Source organism: Triticum aestivum, chromosome 3D, assembly GCF_018294505.1.
Source record: "Triticum aestivum cultivar Chinese Spring chromosome 3D, IWGSC CS RefSeq v2.1, whole genome shotgun sequence".
NCBI classification, from domain to species: Eukaryota; Viridiplantae; Streptophyta; class Magnoliopsida; order Poales; family Poaceae; genus Triticum; species Triticum aestivum.
This window is the reverse complement of record NC_057802.1, coordinates 200650285-200657557: the sequence shown is the minus strand read 5'-3', so window position 1 is coordinate 200657557 and position 7273 is coordinate 200650285.

The window sequence follows — 7273 nt, the reverse complement described above, 5'->3', positions numbered from 1 at the left end:
ATAAGGTCCGTTCATTTGACAAATACGACATCAACGGGTATCGCTTTCGTACCTATGGCAAAGAGCTATCTATGGCCGACCGAAAGTCTACAAATTGTTGTGTATCTGCTATCGGCGAAGGAGGTACCGAGTATTATGGGAGAGTTGAAGCAATTTATGAACTTCTATTCTATGGTGAAAACCCACCAAATGTCATAGTCTTCAAAAGTTATTGGTTTCAGCCGAAGGAGACTAGAAGGACTCATGAACATATAGGGCTAGTTGAAATCAACCAAAGCCCCATTTAGATGTTCCTGATGTCTATATCACGGCTCAACAGGTGACCCAAGTATTCTATCTACCATGGGCCTGCCAAACTAATCCAAATCTGAAAGGTTGGGATGTCATTTATGAAGTGCCGCCACGTGCTAGACTATCTCCCCCAAAGGAAGAGGATTATGAACCTCACATTAACCCAGACACATATGAAGGAGAATTCTTCCAAGAGACACGTCTTTCCAAAAAGCGTTTCAAGAACCGCTATACTTCACCCCAAAACATTGAAGTAGACAGCGACAGTGAATCCGACATCACCCCAGAGGAGGAACAAGAAGAGCCGGAACAAGAAGAGGTTACTGCTGCGGATGACCTGTCATTGCTTGACCGATTACGTCAAGGTGGCCTTGCACATGTTGATGCCACTGAACCCTATGAGCCCGTCATTGACTATAGTGATGATGATGATTATGCATTAATTGATGATACTGGTCGAGATTATTAGTAGTGTCAAGTATTAAATTTTTTAATGTTGTACTTGATGATGATACACTTAAGTGATACACATATTATTATTCATGTCGGTCTTTTTTTTATGTTGTACTAATTTCGTTTACTGTTTGTCATGGCAGGTGTTGAAAGATAGTGGGCGCTAGTCGGGAGCACGCCAAGGCCCCTTCTTCGTCGGCGCGTGGTCTGAGGTCTTCGATTCCAGACGTACCTCTCCGCCGAGCGTTGCTGGACAGTATGTCCACACCGCCGGGCCCTTCTTCGTCGACCGCGGTGCCCAGCAGGGGACGAGGTAGGAAGAGAGGAGGTGGGGCACGTGGTCGCGGGAGAGGAGGTAGGGTGACTGCTACGGCGCCTTCCTCGCCGCCACCCCCAGCTATTTCACCCGAGCACGTGACTGCTAGGGTGGACTCGTCCGAGGAGGAGGCTACACGGACTCCGGTCCACGAGCCTCCGGTCCACGGGTCTTGGGCCCACGAGCCTCGGGTCGACTGGCCTTCGGCCCACGAGAGTTCGGCCCACGAGACCCCGGAGGAGCACACGTCCGGATGGGGTACCTGGCCGGATCAGCCCGAGGAGCCGAGTGGCCATGCTGATGATGGCGGGGAGCCGACTGATCTTGAGGAGGAGGGTGGCACCGTCTACCAGCGTGGTGCTACACGGCTCCCGTCCGTGCCGGCGACCCGCGAGCAGAGGTGGTTGATCTTCCCTGATGGGGAGAGGTACGTAAGTGCATTTAATATTTTTATACCTTCTGCATTCACGTTTCTTCAAATAACTAATGCCTTGGCCTTGTCATGCTGCAGGGGTTGGGACCACCACCATAGTGTCCGCCGGCCCAACTCCGTCCTTGGAGTTCTTTGCCAGCAAAACTTCCCGGGGTTTGTCACGTTGCCTGGTGAGGGTCGTCTTCCAGAGCTTGGGTTGAGCTGGGAGCACTACGTGGCTGCCCCGGCCCCGCCGGATGTCATTATCGACGGTGTCGTGTGCGACACGAGGGCAGACATGGTGATCAGGACGTTCTGGGTAATTTCTCCTTTACACATTTCAAAATCTTCAACTAGCTAGTTATTAATTGTACTAATGAATATTGTCTCATTTGATTGCAGACATTCTACAGGTGTGAGGAGGGATACGAGGAGGACAGCGCAAATGTTATCCAGAACGTCTGCAAGCGCCTACTCCAGAACTTACGGCACGAGGCTCGGGTGCAGGCTGTTCGAGACTACTACGCCTTGCGTGGTATCAAGAAGACCAAGCCGGCGTGCCGCGATAAGTTCCTGAGTAAGGAGCAGTACATGAAGGTAATTCTGAAGGCCTTCTACTTAAGTTCCTTCATTTAGTAATTCTTAGCCGTAGTGCTCAAGTTTCTATTTGCTAACTTAGGCGCCTCCGAGATGGTGTGCGGATCGGATGGATTGTTGGGAGGTGTTGGTCGATGAGTGGTGCTCACAAGAATGGCTAGCCCTCCACAACCAGGCCAAGGACAAACGTGCCCAAATGGAAGGTGTGCCACACCATCAAGGCAGCTCCAACTTATATCAGTTCGGGCGCAACTGAGTATGTGGTTTGCTTCATGATTCATGCAATTCATTCATCATGCTAGCTTGAGCCCTTTAATTACTAATTTTCATTGTTTCTCTCTTTCAGGCACGCCACAATAAGGCGGATAAGGTGCCAGAGGTGTACGACCTGTATGCCATGGCCCACACTGGCTCTTTCAAGAAAGTCAAGGCTTTCTCTCAGTCTGACCTCGATGATGCAAACAACTTCACCAACATCTCCTCCCACAACAAGCTCGTGAGATATAGAGATGAGGGGAAGGCGAGGAAAGGGGAGGACTTTAACCCGAGCCAGGGTCCCATTGATCCAGAGCTGGTGATGATATCTGGTGGCGGGAGGTCCCATGGCTCCATAGCCATTGGAGATGGACTTATCCGTTGTCCTAGCACTCTCCCGGAGATCAAGGCGCGCTAGTCGAGCTCCGCTCCTGAGATAAGGCCTCGTGAACGGCCAGTGCAACTCGCCATCAAGGTTAGTGATACGTACTCAGTTATCTTTCTCCATTACATTGTGTGCGCTTCCATCAATGATTACAAATGGTCATGTGAGTGGTGTTGCAGGCTGCTATACAGACTGAGAGAGATAGAACGGAGAAACTTCTGGCGGAGGCGGCGGAGAGGCAGCGGGAGATGGAGGAGAGGACGAGAAAGATGATGGAGGAGGAGAGGGCACGGAATGACATGCAGGCAAGGGCCATGTACGAGCTCCTTGTGGTAAGTTTCTTCTGCAGATTACTTGCTAGTCTTAACATTTGAGTCTCATTACTAACTAGTATGACTCTGTTCTGAAAACCAAATGTGCAGTCTGTGTGCGAGAAGTCCGGTCAACCCGCTCCGCCGATGCCAGTGATTGCTCCTGGGATCACGGTGAGTTTAGTTTGAATGGACATTACTTGGTAGTCTTAACATTTGAGTGTCGTAATGCTAACGAGACATTGGAAATGATCTTTGGTGCAGCTTAACTCCAGAAACGCATCGCACGATCCTTCTCCAGGTAGCGGCACTAGCCACCCCGCTCCTACACCTCCCTGATCACGGTAAGTTTCTCTAGTGTTTTGCTTAACAAATGCATAAAGACCTAGACTTAGCTTTATTTCCTCCAATATGCTTACCATAATGACCTAGAGTTAGCTTATTTTCCTCCAAAATGACCCATTTTTACCTAGGTTAGCTTATAAATGATGCAGTTCATCCAAGTTAGCTCAAAAATGACCCATTTTACGTAGATTAGCTCCTAAATGATCCATTTTACCTACGTTAGCTTTAAAATGGCCCATTTCACCTACGTTAACTCCAAAATGACCCATCTTACCTAGGTTATCTCATAAACGATCCATTTCAACTAATTTAGCTCACAAACGATCCATTTGACCTAAGTGAGCTAAAAAACGATCCATTTCACCTAAATTAGCTCTTAAATGAACCATTTCACCTAAGTTAGCTCAAAAAGATCCATTTCAACTAAATTAGCTCATAAATGATCCATTTCACCTAAGTTAGCTCAAAAACGATCCATTTCAACTAAATTAGCTCAAAAATGATCCATTTCAACAAAGTTAGCTCAAAAACGATCCATTTCAACTAAGTTAGCTGAAAAACGATCCATTTGACCTAAGTGAGCTAAAAAACGATCCATTTCACCTTAGTTACCTCAAAAACGATCCATTTCTAACTTTCTTATTTTGCCATTTTGCAGATTTCATTATGTGCTGGATGGAGTGCTTGTTCTACTCTTCTTGTTCTTGTCTTCTCATTCTTGTCTTCTCATTCTAGTCACCTTAGCTATGGAGTGCTTGTTTATGTATGGATGGAACTTGTTTATGTATGAAATGATGGATGGAACTTGTTTATGTATGAAATGATGGATGGAACTTGTTTATGTATGAAATGATGTATGAACTTGTTTATGTGATGAATGCCTGTGAAATATATCTATATGTCATATATATTTTCTGTGCAAATTGTGGGATTTAATAAAAAACAGAAAAAAAACCCAATATGCAGGCTCTTTGCCGTCTGCCACAGATGGCAATGGCCTCTTTGCCGTCTGTGGCAGACGGCAAAGAAGCCACGTGGCAGCGAACTGTGCTTCCTGGGAGCTGACCCATTTGGTCAGTTTGCCTACAGTGGCAGACGGCAAAGACTTTGCCATCTGTGGCAGACGGCAAAGAACCTGCACTTTGCCATCTGTGGCAGACGGCAAAGAACCTGCCATCTAGTGACGTGTAGATGACATCATACGGCAGACGGCAAAGACCAGAGAAATTTTGCCGTCAGCGGCGGACGGCAAAGGTCTGCCGTTAGCCACTTAACGGACTGACAGCGCAATTATTGCCGTCCGCCCTCTTTGCCGTCCGCCGCAGACGGCAAAGAGCCTTTGCCGTCCGCCGCCAGGAAGCAGACGGCAAAGCAGCTGTTTACCGTAGCCTTCTTTGCCGGAGCCTTTTGCCATCCGCGGCTGACGGCAAAGGTCTTTGCCGTCCGCCTTTCGAGCCTTCGCCGTCCGCCGTGGCGGACGGCAAAGTAGCTGTTTCCTGTAGTGAAAGATGGTTAAGTTTCCTAACCATAGACATGAGTTGTCATTTGATTAACGGATCACATCATTAGAGAATGATGTGATTGACTTGACCCATTCCGTTAGGTTAGCACTTGATCGTTTAGTATGTTGCTATTGCTTTCTTCATGACTTATACATGTTCCTATGACTATGAGATTATGCAACTCCCGTTTACCGGAGGAACACTTTGTGTGCTACCACACATCACAACGTAACTGGGTGATTATAAAGTTCCTCTACAGGTGTCTCCGAAGGTACTTGTTGAGTTGGCGTATTTCGAAATTAGGATTTGTCACTCCGATTGTCGGATAGGTATCTCTGGGCCCTCTCGGTAATGCAGATCACTATAAGCCTTGCAAGTAATGTGACTAATGAGTTAGTTGCAGGATGATGCATTACATAACGAGTAAAGAGAGTTGCCGGTAACGAGATTGAACTAGGTATTGAGATACCTACGATCGAATCTCGGGCAGGTAACATACCGATGACAAAGGGAACAACATATGTTGTTATGCGGTTTGACCGATAAAGATCTTCATAGAATATGTGGGAGCTAATATGAGCATCCAGTTTCCGCTATTGGTTATTGACCGGAGATGTGTCTTGGTCATGTCTACATAGTTCTCGAACCCGTAGGGTCCGCACGCTTAACGTTCGGTGACTATTTATATTATGAGTTATGTGTTTTGATGTACCAAAGGTAGTTCGGTGTCCCGGATGAGATCGTGGACATGACGAGGAGTCTCGACATGGTCGAGACGTAAAGATCGATATATTGGATGACTATATTCGGATATCGGAAAGGTTCTGAGTGATTCAGGTATTTATCGGAGTACCGGAGAGTTACGGGAATTCATCGGGGAGTATATGGGCCTTATTGGGCTTTAGAGGAAAGAGAGAGGGGAGGCTGCGCGCCCCCCCAAGCCCTAGTCCGAATTGGACTAGGGGGAGGGGCTGCGCCCCCTCCTTCCTTCTCTTCTCTTTTCCCTTTCCTTGACTCCTACTCCTACTACTTGGAAGGGGGTTATCCTACTCCCGGCGGGAGTAGGACTCCTCCAGGGCGCGCCATAGGAGGGCCGGCCCTCCCCCTCCTCCACTCCTTTATATACGGGGGCAAGGGGGCACCTCTAGACACACAAGTTGATCTGTTGATCTCTCCCAGCCGTGTGCGGTGCCCCCCTCCACCATATTCCACCTCGGTCATATCGTAGCAGTGCTTAGGCGAAGCCCTGCGTCGGTAGCAACATCATCACCGTCATCACGCCGTCGTGCTGACGGAACTCTCCCGTGAAGCTCTGCTGGATCTGAGTTCGCGGAACGTCATCGAGCTGAAACATGTGCTGAACTCGGAGGTGCCGTGCGTTCGGTACTTGGATCGGTCGGATCGTGAACACGTACGAATACATCAACCGCGTTGTCATAACGCTTCCGCTTTCGGTCTACGAGGGTACATGGACACACTCTCCCCTCCCGTTGCTATGCATCACCATGATCCTGTTTGTGCATAGGAATTTTTTGAAATTACTACGTTCCCCAACACCACAGAGGCCTGAAGTAGTCCCTGAGGTGGACCGCATCGACCGTCGAGGGGAAGTAGGCAAGCTGCGTCCGGAGCACCGCCAGCTCGCTCTCCGGCAGCTCCTTCTCCCCGGCGTCCTTGGCCACTCCCTTGCCTCTGATGGTTTTGGGCGCCACGGCGGCCAGGGAAGAGCTGAGGTTGAGGGCAATAAAGGCGCGGCGGCAGCGGACAGAGGTGGGAGCTTCGTCTCTTTCGCCTGAGGAAGAAGAGAGGAGCGGTGGTTCCGAGATTGGAAGAGGCGCAGAGGGTACATGAGCAGCGCGCCTGCAGTTTTTCCTTTTTATGGGGAAGGCGCGGGCTGCCTCTTTACCATTTACTGCGATGTGACACATGAGGGCAGCGACCGTCCCACGCATGACCCCCACGTCGCGCATTCAACACGGGTCGTGGGGAAGCGCAGTGGGCGGGGGAGTTATTGTGGTAAAAACTCTGCCACACGCGCGTCCGTGCAACGTTCCGGGCCTGGCCCAATAACGCCCCGCGCTTATATGTGGCCCAGGCCCGGGGGCTCCTGTCGGTGTACAAAAATAGGGGTCCCTTTTTGCACCCCTTTACTTGTCCACGGGTAGTCGCAGCCCCACACCCCTGGCCACCATTGGCGGGGAAGAAGAAGCAAAACCACAAGACAACCAGAGCAACGCCAAGACAGAAACACAAATAGCAGAGGGGCGAGCTGGACTCCCCCGGCAAGGCCCTTGCCGGGGCGACCTCCACAGCCCCGGCAAGAGCCTCGCCGGGACAACTTGCCCGACACCCGCAGAGCGGCCACGTTCCAACGTCATCAACCACATTGGAACCAAGGCTCGGGAG